Below are 18,694 nucleotides of genomic sequence, written 5' to 3' on the forward strand. Positions count from 1 at the left end.
CTGTATTTTTTAATATATGCAACTCGCTACACAACACTACACAAAATCAGATGGTTTGATTCTTTTGAGACTGTGTCCTGTTCTGCTGCAATATTTTAATATTCTCATGAGAATGAAGTCCTTCCTCATGCCCCCTTGCAATTATATTGATCTTTTAACTGACTGTGGGTATCTGAGTCTCGATGTAGGTAATTAGTCCTATAGTATTTGGGTGCGCCTACAACACCTCTCAAGACATTGCAGAACATCCCCATAATTGAACTCCTTATGTCCATATAGGGGATAATTGTGATTTTCTTCCAATTAGCCAGTACATTTTCCTATATTTCAATTCCAGTTCTTTTCTTTTCTTCTTTATATGTTCCTTCCAGCGAAGTTTTGCATCGAGATTCATTTAATGTTATTGGTGCTTGTACGGTCTGTTTATAGGTGAATTGTACATGCAGATATTTACTTTCATTAATTCTTATTTTCGGAGCTTGTGTCCAATTATTTATATTGTCACTTGGCTGTTGTAATTTTCGTGAGGTTTCTTGACTATTATCTCCGACAGCTATAATTGCAGTATCATCAGGAAATGTAGCCATCGTAATATTCTCCAATTGTGGTATATCACAAGTGTAGCGTAGATAAAGTATTGGTCCTAGTACACTTCCTTATGGTACACCTGGTTTAGCTTCCATTATTATAGAGTAAGCTTCTTCTTGTTTGACTCTAAACATTCTGGTTGTAATGTACGATTTTAATAGTTCTGTGTGTTGGCCTTCATGCCAAACCTTATCGAAAGCTTGTGTTCAATTTAGATGACTTGAGTTAACTGTTATATTGAACGGATTATACTTTGAATCGACTATGCCAATTAATTCACACAACTAGTAACATTCCTAAAAATCTGAAACAACGAGTGAATTATCATTTAATATTTTAATCGGAACTAATTTCACCCTCGAATTTAATCATATCGACGGGACGAGATTGATTGAAAGTTTCTGGAACCGTTCAGACACACTACAAATCCACGCGGCTCCGTTTGAATCGTTGACAGTGTCCGATGTCACGGCTTTCATCCCATTATCCCGGCACCTGTATAACCATGACGACCGTCCGGGAGAGCGAGGGCGTTTCCTCCGGGACGCGGAGTCCGCCAGAGTCGCGACGTTCGGGGACCGGGAACGGGCGAGGTAATTGAAATGATTGCTGGTCCCCCTGGAATTAATTACAGGACAGATGTAACGGGATAGCCGACCCATAAATCAGAACCGTTAGCTTGATTTTTCATGTGTAATTACGGTTTATTAACAATAACGATCCAATTAGGTAGGTGAACGAATGGGACGGTCTTTTTGTGATAAGAGATGGGGTGTAGCTGATGGGATGAGCATAAAAGCGAAAATCGCGTCTAAGTATCTAAGCATATGAACTTGTTTTTGAGAATAGTTCAGTACTCATTTATTTTAGTTACGTCAACCTCTTGGACTTTTTAGTGACTGGACCTACAGCTTAACGTAGGCTCTGAACCACGGTCCTCGGCATTAAGCCTACCGAGTGGCGAGTAACCTACTTAGAAATCGTCCCAGAAGACATCCGGTCTTACACAGCCTGGTTACTGGCGTGACTGGGATCATTGCCCTTGTCGGATTTTATACTCTTGCCTAGAACAATCACAAACATACATTTTACGACCATGCCCCAGCAGGATTCGAACCAGCGACTAACGCAACAGTAGGGGGACCGTCCTGTCTCCTTTACCACTGCGCCACCAAGCCAACTTTTTTTGAGAAGAGATTTTCTCGTCAAACAGTTTAATGTACGTGTTGACCATGAAGAAGCAGATTTGGACACAGAGAAATAGAGATTTAACTTTATAGGAAATGTTGAGAAAATGTTTCGCGACGTCCAACATCAATCAGGTCAAAAGTCCTCGGCCTGACACATAGATGGCGCTGCTAAAATTAAGTTCACATATCATTAGTTTGTGAATTATAGCATTTTGAGTGAAGCAACTTTTGTTATTGTGAAAAAAATGGATAAAAAGGAATTTCGTGTGGTGATGAGCTCTGTGCAAAGTGAGTGCCACGCGAGCTAACTTTTGACCAAAACAACGACGAGTTTATGTTTCCGAGCAGTGCTTGAGGATGATCATGTATAATAAACCCGAGCTTTTATGTGAGCGTGCATATGTGACAATGGATGAAACATGGATCCATCATTTTACTCTGAAGTCCAATCGACAGTCATCCGGGTGGACTGCACACGATGAACCCGCTAAAAGCGTGGGAAAACGCAACATTTGGCAAGGTTATGGCGTCTGTATTCTGGAATGTGCATGAAATAATTTTCATTGACTACCTTGAAAAGGAAGGACCATCAACAGAGACTATTACATAGTATTATTAGACCGTTTGAAGGACGAAATCTCCGAAAAAACGGCCGTATTTGAAGAAAAAGAGAGAACTGCTTCGCCAAGACAATGTACCGTGTCACAAGCCAGTGAAAACGATCCACCGTATTGTCCAGATCTGGCCACCAGCGACTATTTCCTGTTCTCAGATCTCAAAAGAATGCTCGCTGGAAAGAAATGTTCGTCGAATGAAAATGTGATCTCCGAAACCGAGGCCTATTTTGAAGCAAAGGACAAATCGTACTACAAAAATGGTATTGAAAAGTTGGAGGGTCGCGATAATCAGTGTATCACCCTTGAAGGGAATTATGTTGAATAAAAAAAACTAATTTTGCCAAAAAAATGTGTTTTACTATGGTAGGCGGGGGACTTTTCAATTGACCTGTTAGATGTCGCTACATTTAACTTATTACATGTTTTAATCGCTGTGCTAAGAGCCGCGACGAGATATGATTGGTTCACTTCGATTATATGGTACGTTTATTGTTTAGTTATTTCGTGCACCATTTTCAGTGTGCCTATCATAAGGAACAGGCGTTTAGGTTTTTATAACATTTAGAAATTAAGTTAATAGTTCATTAGTATATATAAGTCGATAGAACAATAAGTAAATAAAATAAAAAATCTAGTCTCAATCTAGGAAGTGTTGTATACCCGGATACACAGATAATGAAGAAATGCGGAATCGTTTTCCTTCTGTTTTTAAAAAATGATTTTAATGTTAAAATCCCAGTGTGTTTTGTTATTCTAAGTGGGGGTAAGTTTATTCATATTAACAATCATTTAAAATATCAAATATTTATTTTTTTAATTTTAGAAATTAATCTCCTTCCAAAAGAAGCTATGCAAGCGGCTATATAATTTTACTCCTGGACCAATTATATAATAGTAAATGCAAACCTTCTAAAGGACGATAAATAGAAATTTAATACACTGGGAATTTTGGTGCAAAGCGATTCAGGACTTAAATAGTGCTTAAATTGTATTGTCCAAGTAAGAACAAATTTGTTAAAGTGCCATGAATTAAAAATTTAATACCTACCTTGAGGGGGTTAATTTTATTAAAGAAAAAAATGTGTAATTATTCGAATAAATATATTGACTTAAGGATACTTAACCAAGATTTTCTTTGGATCTATTGGAACTCATGGAGTCAAGAATATACATTCTTCGGCTAGTATGTTTGAGAAATCATTTAAAGCGTTCATCATAAGTTATTTTTTCCATCTTAATCGCCTTTTGCGAAATTGTGAAGAGGATGAACATGATGACCATTTAGATGATTTACGTTCAATACTAACGGGGGATATATTAGCAGGTGAGAAATTTTAACTTGAGTCAACTCAACTTGATACCTTCAATTTGTGATGTTCCTATACGAATAAACGAGGCAAGGCAATATCTCATGCCCTAGAAAATTGTTTTATTATGATGTCAGTAGGTTTTTGAGCTATCTCTTTTATTTTACCCTCGATATTACCAAGTATAAAATATAATATATTTTATTGCAAAATGTCTTTAAAATATGTACATTTAAAACATTTTAATTGTACACTACATAATGATTTTTCAAATAGAATATTACAAATAATAAGGTCATATACTATTGGATAAAACAGGTAGACAGAATTTTAACAGGGAAAGACTCAAAGTTTGCTTTCACTATAAGAAAACAAAAAGAAATAATAATATATATATATATTGTTTTCTTACAAGTGTTAAGTTAACCACATTACTTGAATGACCAATATAATCCCAATTCAATGTTGGGCAAAACAAAACTTTTCTCCAGAGGTCCATATTGAGTTTTCTCTCTATAACTCTGTGAATACAGACACCAGAATAATATTATAGATTTTTAGTTATAGATTTTAGTTGTGTTCGGTTATAGGTTTGGACCACCTAATATCTGTAAACTTGCGGTTTTTTAAATGCGATCTTTTAGGCAAAATCTGCATGTTTCTCTCCGAGACCATATTAAAAATGAAGTCCAATCAATTAAGATGCGACAAATAGTGATAGTTGAGGAATACATTCGAAGATTACGATGGTTTGGTCATATTTGTCTAATGAAAACTGAACATATTTCTCAGATTTGGCGAAATCTGAAATCTGAAGAATTGTCGAAGGCCAGAATGATTACGGCCGATTGCTAACTGTGACGAGATTTAGTTAATTGAGGAATTTAAAAGACGGTAGGAATTTAGTATTGGTTGAAAAGTAGACCCTCTCTTCGAGCGCCGGCTACGGATTGATGATCAAGACGACTGACATTTATAAAATACCTTTTTAAAATGACACAATTTATAGTTGAATTTAAAAAATATTCCTAATATGAATGAAAATATTGCAAAAATGCTTAATCATTCATACTTTGCTTTATAACTAAACAAAAAAAAAGTAACAGATATTACAGAAATAATATTATTGTATTCGCTGGATTCATTCGCAAAAATGTTATAATTAATCAATTCTAAAATTAATTATAGATGTAGGATATAAGTTTTTTTTAATTTAAATTTTTAACAATATTGGTACAATATATTTTATTCAAAGTACCGTTCATCGATTACCGCTAGTTTTTCCCATTCTTCATTTAGTTTACGGATACCATCTCGAAAGAACGATGCATGTTTTGAGACAGAAATGCTCCGCAGAATACTGCTAGTGATGTCCAAGTATGTATCATGTGGCCGAGCGTTGTCATGCCGAAGAATAAAATTGTTATGTCTTTGCTCATATTACGGCCATTTTTCGCGCAGTTCTCGACTTAAACGTGTAGATTGTAGTCGACAGAAGATTCGCAAGAGGATATAAGGAAAAACTTCCATGTGCTACATTGGGACGCAGACTCAAGAGAACCAAACCGTATTAGCTTGTGTAGTTGAATAGTGAAGTGTACTAAATGATAAACACACTGAAAAGTGCTGCTAACTTTTATTTTATTAAAGATTGAGTAAGAGCCAACTTATAGTACCGCACAAATAAATTCTAAATTAATCGGATAGTAATAATATGTTAATACATTTAAAAAATGTTATTAAATAATCAGTTAAAGTAAACTGATCTAAAATCTGAGAAGCTTTTAAATACAGAAGCATTCTGGGAATTTTGTTATGCACATAGTCCAACAATATCGGGGCTATGATGTATATCACTTATCAAGAAAAAACATCCTTTTGTACATATTTAGAAATATTAAAAACTTTCTCGAAAACTGTCAGCAAAAAAATGTCTATGGCTCCTGCCCCAGACATTATTTTATCTTAATCCCCTTCTTACATGTACATTTCTCGAAAGCTTTTTTTCTAAGATCGGATAGAATGAGATGTATAAGCCCGATGCTATCTTTGGGGTCCATTAGTTCAATTTTACCGCATATTTGCCAATTTTTTGGTCGATATATCTAGCAACACCTCTACTATCTGCACAACAATATCCAAGCATAGCCGGGTATTTGTATTTTTATATAATTTAATATTAATCTATATATCTTGGTGAATAGATTTATGCGCCATCTTAAATAACATATAATTTTATTAATTAATTTTTATAATAACAGTAGACATTATGACTTATTTTTTTAGGAAACTGTATAAAAGTATATGCAGAAAATAACTAATCTGGTCGAGCTGAAATCCGTCGAGCCACTGATTTAAATCCAGTAGCTGTCAAGTGACGTGTATTAAAAGCCCTTAAACCCTTAACAATGAGACCCACCACGCCCATTATGGCAGATTTGTACAATTCCTTTTTGATCTGCGCTGTCCTTTAATAGACTACCTGTCTTTTATGACATGGAACAATATACACAGTATGGTACTCAGTTCAACGTCCAGGATTTAACTAGCACAAGATAAATAACAAAATATTACGATATTTTTAAAATTTTCCATTAAGTTTATACATCATGTTAAATACAAAGCGGAGCAAGTCATACTCAAAATAAAAAAAACTCTACGGGTTAGTCGGAAGATACTCTCAAATTGAACAAAAATCTAGATGATTGATTATATCAGATCAATTATAAAGACAATTTGGGCTTTATTTACATTAAAGCATCATACCGATAAGTAATCCTAGGTTGTCAAACAAGGTTCTTCGAAATTACTAATGCCTATCGCTATGTAACTAACGAATTTTAATAATCAGATGGATCTACGAAGTTATCCAAGATTTGGCTTTAAAAGCTTTAGTCCAGTTTGATCTTAATCTTTTTAAATACATACATAATGTGTACTATCTAATGTGAGATGCAATATAATAATTCAAAAACACAAATTCCTTTCTCCCTACCATATATTATTATAGCCAATATTTAAAATAAAGTACATACTGAAAGTAAGTATACTCGTGCAAAGTATAAGACATATTAGTTTATGGAAATGTGGTGTGAAGATGGTCTGTTGATTTTACTATTTAAGCACTAGGCTACATTAAAAAACAATTTCCAAAATCATTGATCCACAGATGCTTAAGAATCATGAAAGTCATAGAAAAAAGAATATAACTTTGTCCTTTTTCTTATTCCTTCCTTAAGTTGGCAATGGTTAATAACAATCTAATAAATAAATTATAAAAAAACTTGTAATTCTGTGTTTATTTCTCAATGCTGCTCACATAAGCTTCTATAACGTTTGGTGCTCTTTTTAATTTCATCTTTTTGAGTTTACTGAATCTGAAATCATTAATTTTAATGAAGAATTTCTTAGATTTTTGAATATTAATGATGTTGTAATCATCACAGAACATTTTATTTAGTTTTTTGATGTCAATATATACATCTCTAGCTAGAGCTATAGATAAATTGCAATTAACATTTAAAATACAAAAACATTTAATCAATAAAGAATATCACAAATGTCCCTCCCTACCATATATTATTACAAGTAAAATCATATCATATTAACTATGTTTGAGAATTGTTTATAAGAGATAAAAGATATATATATATATATATATATATATATATATATATATATATATATATATATATATATTTATAAATAATACCGTTACCTTTCTTATAGCCAATATTTAAAATAAAGTACATACTGAAAGTAAGTACACTCGTGCAAAGTATAAGATGTTGGTTTATGGAAATGTGGTGTGAAGATGCTTTGTTGATTTTACTATTTAAGCCCTGTTATAGATATAGAAGTATACCAAAGCAACACAACTAATGAATGACCTAGGCTACATTAAAAACAATTTGCTTCATCCTTTTTCTTATCCTTTCCTTATATAACAAAGATAAATATCGAAATATTACTTCAGAAATAAGAAGAATGTTTGATTATGCTAAACCCAAAAATGTACAAAGAAAAGAAATGTATGGCAAGGGTTAATTAATTCATATTAACTCGCAGAAAGAAAGTAACACATACTGTTAGAACAGAGAGTTTTTATATTTCAATTCAATTTCATTGTTTTAATTAATTAATTTTTTTAATAATCGCATCTTGCATCTTATTGGCATGTATAGAGTGAATGCATATGCCACCCATATTTTTATAAATATTTTAAAATAATTTTATAATAAAAATTGTTAAGAAATGATTAAAAATCTATTAAAAAAATGTTACATAGGATATCATGAAAAATAAAATGTTTATTATTAATAATAGAAATATTTTATTTATAATTATTATTTTAATTGATGAAATTGAATGTTGGGTGAATTATTTCTGAGAAATAACTTAATAAGAATGTTTTCGCTATTTGGTAAAGGAATATGACTCCCAAAAAAAATCTTACACCATGATTACGAATCAACTTTAATTAAAGAATATACATTTTTCTCGCCAGGTCTAACAATGTGTGACGTCAGGTTATTTTTCGAGAATAAAAACCTGTTGTGAATAAAAATTTTGTAGTCAAAATAAGATGTTAAAATCTCTCTGATATATAAGTTTTGATTGATGATTTTCCTAAACCCAGCTGAATGGACGTTCTTAAAACGATACAATAACTTAAAAGTTCAATCTTTTTATTGTCAAATATTGTATATTAATATTTTAACATATTAACAAAATAGATTTCTTTTATTTTTTATTTATTTTTCCCAATATGCACAATGCTACAATATAAATATATTATAGTGGTTGTTGCCAAAAAGCACAGATAAAAGGCAAATAATTCCAAATATTGCAATTCATGCCTTAAATACAAATTACATGCATTATTACATTACCACTGCAACACCAAGCCGGATGATAAATATATTTAGGTAGGTATTAAGCTAAATGATGTATATATAGACTACAAAATACGTTAAGTAGATAGGTTAAATAAGTTTTTTGTTTATTTTTATTTAGTTATTACGATTATTATGTACATACTTTATTTTAAAACGTTTTTTTTTGTATTAAAAATCTGATTATTTTTTACTTTTTAATGGGTTCCTTATTTATTTTTTGAAGTCGCAAAAGCAAAGCGACTGACTTTTACACTGAACTACTTCCGATTTTTCATCATATCAGTGCAGCAATAACATTATACACCAATATCTGATTATTTTAGATAAAAAATATGTGAAAACATTGTACGTACCTTTGAAATTTGAGGTATTGCCTAAATTTCCCCCCTTCCCCCTAAAAAATCCTAACTTGATTCAAATGGGACCACCTCGGAAGTGCACTCTTTCGAATAAAAAATGAATTTTGTAAATCGGTCCATAATTGACGAAGAAATCGGCGAATATACATTTAAAAAAATATACAGCCAAACATAGAACCTCCAATTTTTCAAATTACGAAAAATATAAAAACTTGGGATTTTTTAAAAAATAACATCTACCAAGGATGAATAGAAATTCTGAATCCGAGCCTGTACAACCAGATGCTGACGATTCCCATCACGACATAATCTGGTAACATGAGCTTAACATTGTCACCAACGTTGTAATGTTGCGAATAATCTCTTTGTAGGGCGCTGGCAGCGTACTTGTGATTGTTGGTCTTTTACAGGCGTGTCTCCCGGTGCCCCACTCGACAAAACACGACTCGAAAATTAATTTTCACCCGCTTTCTCTGGAGGGGTTGTTGCTGCATAAAGGATCGGGATAAACAGTGGCCATCGAGGGATGTAGTGAAAGTGCCAATCACACTTGTCTGCTTTTTATATCATGTAATCATAAAGATAACCGCAGATAAGTGCGATGATGGTGATGATCATTAGCTGATTATAAATAATTGGCTATAAGAAGAATAATAAATCAATTTAAATTATTATATATAGTGTTATCAGATTTCTTTATTTAATAGATTTTGTCTTCAACATGATTATCTTGTGGTTATGTTATTATTGTATGTATTCTAATCGTGTGTTCACTTTTAAAACGAAATTATTAAGACACAATATATATTAATCTAAATATTTTCCACCACTTTCTACAAGGTAATACTGTGCAGAAAGAACGGTTTCTGTTGCTTTATCGGTCCATTTTCGCAGTTGTTCGGCCTTTCGAAACCGTGTACCAGCCAAGCCATGCTGCATCGATCTTAACAAGTGGTAATCAGAAGACCCTATGTCCGCTGAGTACGTATCATTAGTTTGTGAATTATAGCACTTTGAGTAAAGCAACTTTTTTTATTGTGAAAAAAATGGATAAAAAGATATTTCACGTGTTGATAAAATATTGTTTTTTGAAGGGAAAAATACAGTTGAAGCAAAAACTTGGCTTGATGTCGAGATTCTGGATACTGCTCCAAGAAAATCAACCATCAAGGATTGGTATGCTAAGTTTAGACGTGGTGAAATTAGCACTGAAGACGGTGAACGCAGTGAACGGCCAAAAGAAGTTGTTACCGACGAAAACATTTGAAGAATCCACAAAATGATTTTGAATGACAGTAAATTGAAATTTAATAAAATAGCAGACACTCTAAAGATATCAACTAAACGTATACATCATATCAGTCATGAATATTTGGGTATGAGAAAGTAATATGCAAAGTGGGTACCGCGCGAGCTCACTTTTGACCAAAAACAACGACGAGTTGATGATTCGGAGCAGTGTTTGAAGATGATCAGTGGCAGCAGAACTTCCCATTTGAGTTTCAACAGTATATCCATCACAACTCTTGCAAAGTGTGGTAAAGTGTTATCATGAAAGAGAATGGCTTTGTGTCTGTTACTCGCTATTACTGATCTTTTTGCAAAAATACATCAGTCAATTTGTTCAGTTGACGTACAACTTGGTAGACATTTGAGTAACGCTTTGTATAGCAAGACATTGAATTATCGTCAAGAATATTCTCCTTCGGTATCGATGTGCATAGCTCTTTTGGACTGATCCATGACTTTTTGCATTTGGAATTAGAAGACTCACAATATCTTTTTACCATTTTCTCTTTTGAAGATTTGAGAAGTTATTTTAAAACTGTCCCCTGAAATAAATGAAGACATAAAGGCGTCATTTACCACGTTAGTTACAAAATGCGTTTGTTGCCAAAAGCACAGATGAAAGATAAATAATTCGAAATCCTGCAATTCACGCATTAGAGAAAAATTACAAAAACTCAGATAATACCTCGAAGTAACAGGAGTACCAGTACTATTTTATTGCTTTTACGGATAGGGACAGAAATCAACCACAGACATACAAAATGAAGCTAGAGTTAATCAGTTTTATCTTCAAACATAAAAAAATTATTCAGACAATATAACACAAATTTGTGTTTTCTGTAGCAGGTTTTACTTATAATAAACTCTTGAACTGATAGTATAGTGTTCATGAATGTAAATTTTTCTTTTATTGATTTGTAATATTTTCTATTAATTGGCTGGATTGGATTAATGTTCTATTAACATGACAGTAAAACATAATAGTAAAGTTTAAATATATGACTTATATGGTTCTTATTGACTGTTAATTGCGATTTATGTATAGCTCCAGGTAGAGATGCATATATTGCCATCAAAAAACTAAATAAAAAGTTCTGTAATGATTACCAACATGATTAATATTCAATAATCTAAAAAATTCTTCATTAATATTAATGTTTTAAGATTTAGTAAACTCAAAAAGATGAAATTAAAAAGAGCACCAAACCTAAAGCTTATGTGAGCAGTATTGAGAAATAAACACAGAATTAAAAGTTTTTTTTATAATTTATTTAATAGATTGTTACTAGTCATTGCCGACTAAGCTACAATTTATCTTTACAATAACTTAAATCTAGGTATATATATCTAGCAGGACCCATCAACCCTAACTTAGTGTCTGGTGACTATGTATTAACACTGCCGTTTTTCTATTTAATGCACTTCACTACATTAACAGGTCAATTAAAAAGTCCCCGGCGTACCCTAATAAAACATTTTTTTTAGAAAAATTAGTTTTTTTATTCAATATAATTCCATTCACGGGTGATACACTGATTATAGCGACCCTCCAACTTTTCGATACCATTTTTGTAGTACGATTTGCCCTTTGATTCAAAATAGGCCTCAGTTTCGTCGATCACTTCTTCATTCGACGAAAATTTCTTCCCAACGAGCATTCTTTTGAGATCTGAGAACAGGAAATAGTCGCTGGGGGCCAGATCTTGAGAACACGGTGGATGAGGAAGCAATTCGAAGCCCAATTCATAGAATTTTAACACGGTGCATTGTCTTGGTGAAGCAGCACTTTCTTTTCCTTAAAATATTAATGGTCCTTCCTTTTTCAAAAGTGAATTCGCGCGGCACCCACTTTGCACAGAGCTTTCTCATATCCAAATATTCATGAATGATATGATATACACGTCCAGTTGATATCTTTAGAGTGTCTGCTATTTCATTCAAATTTTAATTTACAGTCATTCAACATCATTTTGTGGATTTTTTAAATGTTTTCGTCGGTAACAACCTCTTTTGGCCGTCCACTGCGTTCACCGTCTTCGGTGCTCATTTCCCCACGTCTAAACTTAGTATACTAATCGTTGATGGTTGATTTTCCTGGGGCAGTGTCTGGAAACTCTGCATCAAGCCAAGTTTTTGCTTCAACAGTATTTTTTTTTCTTCAAAAAGAAATATTTTATCAACACGCGAAATTCGTTTTTATCAATTTTTTTACAATAACAAAAGTTGCTTCACTTAACAGCTATAATTCATAAACTGATCCGACAGCTGTCAAATTTATATATGCATCTTTTGAGGCTTAGGGCTAACTAAAAAACATATGGATTTAATTCTAGTTTAATTCTAGACTTTTCAATTGACCTGCTACACTACAGAAGATCAAAGTTATCCAAAAGTTGCAATAGTTTGATACTAACGTAAGAATGGAGTCTATCCTCTCGCCTCTACGCGATTCTCTCAATTTCCTGAGTGACAGTCGGTATCTGAAGGTTACAGTGTATCTGTATCAGTATATCTGGGTGCATCTACAAATCGCGGAATTTCCTCATAATTTAAATCCGTATGTCCTTATAGGTTTCAATAGTGGTTGTCACTTCCCTGTTTTAATTTTCGTGTGGCTTCTTCACTATTGTCTCCGACAACAAAATTGGCAGTATCACCAGCATATGTGGCTATCGTGATATTTTCACTTTGTGGCATATCGTATCTGTAGATTAGATAGAAAATTGGCTCCAATATACTTCCTTGTGGTACATCTGCTTTAGCTTATTTTATTGTAAATTAGGCTTCTTCTTGGTTGACTTTAAATATTCTGGCTGTAATGTAAGATTTTAATAGTTAAGTGTGTTTTTTCAGTACCATTTTCTGTAGCTTATGAACAAGGCCGTCATGCCATACATTATCGAAAATGTATGCTATTATTGTATTTTATTATGTTAGTTTATATTTTTAAATAATATACTATAATAAATATAGACAATACAATAGAACTTAAACAAAAATTCAAAAAGTAAAGATGTACAATAACCATAAATACCAAAAAAATTATAAAAATGTATACATTACAGATAAATCTATGTAAGCATAATGGGTACACTTTTGTCAAGGTTACGGCTAGGACGACAGAGCCAGAACGTTAAAAATCAGTCGAATGAAACTAGTAGAACCAAAAATAGTAACAAAAAGTACACGATTGAAACAGTCGATAGTAAATACTAACAAAATCAGTCGGACCGAAAATAGCTACTGAAAACAGTCGACTGAAACAGTCACTACCAGAAAGTAGTAAAATCAGTCGAACCAAAAATAGCGACTGAAACAGTCGATAGTAAAAAATAGTCAATTTCACTCGATAGTTCCCAACGCTAGTTATATTATATAAAATATTTTTGTTTTCAGCCGTTCTATTTTGCTACCATTTTTTTCCTAGCTTTCGTTTTTCTACTGCAGCTCATTAATTTCTAGAATAATAAATTAAAAATTGTTTAGGTACTGTAATAAATAAAATATTGTATAAACATTTTAAAAACATCCAAACAAGCCAGAGTTTTCGTCATAAATAAACAATCAAATCACTTAGCCAGCCGAATGACATCATATTTCCTGTGTTTCGCACCCAAAGAAACGTACGAGCAATTGCTGTTTGGACATAATCGGTTGTTCGCGAAGGAACAACGATTTTTTTAGAGCGTGGGAAATGCTGAAAAAGCACAATTCCGCTATGCGCCTGGCGCTGCAGATCTTGCTTTTGCGATGGATGCACCTATGGAAAAAAATGTCAAAGCCCCAAACCGTAGTGGTGCTTTTTACACTGAAAGCGTAAAAAATGCTGCCTTGGATTTAACGGAATAGTGGATCTGCGTTTAAAAAAAAGTTTGTAAATTATTTAAACACATTTCCGGTAGGAATAGTTTTTTTATAATCAGGTCATTGGAAGTATCCAAGGTCGCTCGGTATACAGGGTATGGGCAAAATAATATCGCCACCATTCGCTATGCGTCCGATGTAAGAAATACTTTTATTTCTTGGTAAATACAAAACAAGCATTCAACAAAATATTATAATAGTCACTATCTTGACAATATACAATGGTGATTACAATAAGATTCTTCTATGAACGACGTCAACAAGATAAACTTCGAGAGACTCTAAGAAACTATACTCTATCCAATAAAGCAGTGAACCGTCCGTCATCACAATTTATCAAAACAGTCGCAATGTTGCCGGATTCAACTCTGACTTATAGGTTATTTTGCCTTAAATATATAACAACATTCTAATGTAAATAAAATAATGAAACAAAAATGTTATAATATTTAATTTATTTTAACATTATAGTATATCTGAAAAGTACAGTTAATTATACAGCCACAATAGTTTATAGGTTAAAGTTATTTCATTATATGCACCTTGAACTCTTTTCCAAACTACCTATGGTGTCCCCTGGAGGCCTAATCTACCTAAATAACAAGTCTATATCGATGTAATGTATTTTAATTTCATTAGAGAGCATATTTACCATTTACGTTTAGTTCTTGTTTTCCTTCGTTGCTGTGTTTCGCACTGCTGTGTCTCCTTATCAAGTTTTAGGGTAAATGATACGGCTCAGTGAATGGAGGTAAAACGAAATGAAACCGTGGTGTTTACATTATGTGACCTTTAATAATTGGTAATATAAAAAATGTAGAAAATAAAAAATAGATAAAACGGATGGCAGCAGTGTTACCTGAAGACTTATAGTCATTATAGTCATTGTGGCCAAAAAATAATCAGCATACGAAAATCATTTTTATTCCATTTTTATTGAAATTCAATAATCTATTAATAGATGGTAGTTGAGTTGACTAATGCATTTAAAATTACTGTACGTTAGACCCAAAAAATCATTGACTTTTTAAACTACCCTCGTACATCAAGCCCAACATCAAAATAATAATTGTTGAAGCAATTGTTCCAGATAAATCCTAATTAATAAAATGGAAGATATAAAATACATCGAAAATAGTAATTGAGAACATAAGGATATAATAAATATAAACAAATTAATAAAATGATTCCTCTTATACTATAAATAATATTTAGAAGTGTTTGTTTCTCGTCAAAAGATATGGTTATCATAAAACATAAATACTTCAATCTCGATTACTAAAACTTAGAATTATTTTGCTTAAAAAACTTTTATTATTTTTGAAATGAAATGGTAATAATATTTACCAATATTACTTCTAAACCCATTTCACAACATAACGTAATAATTTATTTAATTATTTTAACGAGTAAATTAACTGGAGCACATTTCTGTGTGTTCATGGCCCATTTCCACTAGGAAATAGCTCATTATTAATAAAGAAACACCTTGAGGTCCGTTCCGAGAAGGGTCATTAGGGCGGCGAAGAAGCAGACTTTCCTCCAAAGACTTTCCCATTTTTTAACGGCAATAAATCTACATATTTACAACCACCTCATTAAAAGAGACCGACATATTTTGACCGATATTAAGCGAAACGAAAATAACGGCACCGTCTCGCAGGCACTTTTATGGTTATTCTATTAATTGCGGCGTTTGTTAACATTTTTTTGACGCCCTCGTCGATATAGCATTACTGATTTATTGGTCTGATTAGTGACGTGGGAATCTTATTTTGAATAAGCCCAATGTAAAGTCAAATATCTAAAGGTTTTTAAATTTGAAATTAAAATATTCAAAAACATCTAGTTAAACTAACTTTTAACTAACGTTAAACTAACGCTTTTATATGATCACAAAACAATCAAAGATTAAATTACACAAACTAGGGCTAGTGATGTAAAAAATAATTTAGACAGGTTAAGATATTACAATTAAGTTAATAGGAAAAATGACGTTACTAACAGGTCAATTGACAAGTCCCCGGCCTGACACATAGATGGTGCTATTAGAATTAAATCCATAGGTGTTTTAGTTAGTCCTGACCCTCAAAAGATGCGTGTATAAATTTGACAGTTATCGGATCATTAGTTTGTGAATTATAGCATTTTGAATGAAGCAACTTTTGTTATTGTGAAAGGAAAAATACAATTGAAGCAAAAAGGAAACCCAGGAAAATTAAACATCAAAGATTGGTATGTTAAGTTTAGATCTGGTAAAATCAGCACCGTAGACGGTGAACGCAGTGGACGATTAAAAGAGGTTGTTACCGACGAAAACATTTAAAAAATCCACAAAATGATTTTGAATGATCGTAAATTGAAATTGACTTTTGACCAAAAACAACGACGAGTTGATGATTCGGAGGAGTGTTTGAAGATGATCAAGCGTAATAAACCCGAGTTTTTGCGTCGATGTATGACATGCTCCATCATTTTACTCCAAAGTCCGATCGACAGCCATCCGAGTGGACTGCACAAGATGAACCCGCTCCAAAGCGTAGGAAGACGCAACAGTCGGTAGGCGGGATGCACATGGAATAATTTTCATTGCCTTGTAGAAGGAAGGACCATCAACAGCGACTATTACATAGCGTTGGACCATTTGAAGGACGAAATCGACAAAAAACGGCCGTATTTGAATAAAAAGAAAGTGCTGCTTCATCAAGACAATGCACCGTGTCACCAGTCAGTGAAAACGATGGCAAAAATCTATGAATTGGGTTTCGAATTGCTTCCTCATCCACTGTATTCTCCAGATCTGCCCCCAGTGACTATTTCCTGTTCTCAGATCTCAACAGTATGCTCGTTGGGAAGAAATTTTCGTCGAATGAAGAGGTGATCGCTGAAACTGAAGCCTATTTTGAAGCAAAAGACAAATTGTACTACAAAAATGGTATCATCCTTGAAGGGAATTATATTGAATAAAAAAACTAATTTTGCCAAAAAAAACATGTTTTACTATGGTAGGCCGGGGCATTAACCTGTTACTACAACTTACTTACAACTACCGATAAAGAAATACTAATATTAAGTTTGCAGATGTTCGTTTTGGAGCATTACACACTTGTTTATTCTATACTGTATAAACATTTAATTAGTTTTTCAATATTAAAACAAATTTCGGTTGAAATTATGTAGAGCAGTGTGTTGAGATCACTGTTATAACTACTCTATACTACTGATATGCTAGCAACGAAAGATACAAGACTTGGAATACTTGCCGAGAACACAGTTATTATGGCAAAAGACATATCTCTGTTTAGGGCTATAGAAATATGGGTAGCAACCAACAAGATCTACAAATGGGCTAGAGAGTGAAAAGTGCAGCTGAATATTTCAAAATCTATCCATATCAATTTTGCTCTGCAGTTATAAGACATAAACTTAATTATATCACACGAGATATGTTCAGTTCCTCAAACAGAATCAAACAAAATATTTTCTCTCCAGGTTTTTATATAACCAACGTTTCGGTGTTTTACAACACTTCATAACTGCAAGAGACGTGAAAGATACTATAGATATCAACGTTTCAGATAGAAACAGAATTTAGAGAACACAATAAATAGAATGTCTGCGGTAAATTTTGCATATAAAATAAGGTTTAATATTGGGCATAAAACCAATAAATAATATTAAAAACTGAAACCAGATATGTGGCTGTTATACTGAAACTAGCACATAAAAAATGAACGAGGTGTTTGTTTTCAAGATCGGTGTAAGATTACTCCCTTGGCCTTTATTTTAGGAAGTAACAAGACGTAACAGTTCCTGATCTTTTTTTAGCGAGAGACGAAAAGCAAAACTGATCGAATACTGTACACATGTACATCTTCTACATCCTCATTAAGGCATCCGTTACCTTAATTGGCAGAACTGATCATTTTACATTACACTTATAAAATATTATAGTGTCACTCCCAAGAACTCTGCAAAAATTGTTTAAATATTTAGATATTTTATTTTTATAGCAGAAATTAACAGGTCAATTGAAAATTCCCCGGCCTACCATTTTAAAACACATTTTTCAGCAAAGTTATTTTTTTTTATTCAATATAATTCCCTTCACGGGTAATACACTGATTATAGCGACCCTCGAACTTTTCGATACCACTTTTATAGTACGATTTGTCCTTTTCTTCAAATCTCTGGTAAGAAATCTCTTCATTCGACGAAGATTTCTTACCAGTGAGCATTCTTTTGAGAACTGAAAACAGGAAATAGTCGCTGGGGGCCAGATCTGGGGAATACGGTGTATAAGGAAACAATTCGAAGCCCAATTCATGGATTTTGTCATCGTTTTCACTGACTTGTGACACGGTGCATTTTCTTGGCGAAGCAGCACTTTCTTTTTCTTCAAATGCGGCCGTTTTTCGGCGATTTCGTCCTTCAAACGATCCAATAACGCTATCTAACAATTGCTGTTGATGGTCCGTCCTTTTTCAAGGTAGTAAATGAAAATTATTCAACACGCATCCCAAAGTACAGACGGCATAACCTTGCCAACTGACTGTTGCGGTTTCCCACGCTTTGGAGCGG

The sequence above is a fragment of the Rhynchophorus ferrugineus genome, unplaced genomic scaffold (genome assembly GCF_030347505.1).
Source record: "Rhynchophorus ferrugineus isolate W39M unplaced genomic scaffold, kcgeb_rfMv2 rfM6, whole genome shotgun sequence".
Taxonomy (NCBI): Eukaryota; Metazoa; Arthropoda; class Insecta; order Coleoptera; family Curculionidae; genus Rhynchophorus; species Rhynchophorus ferrugineus.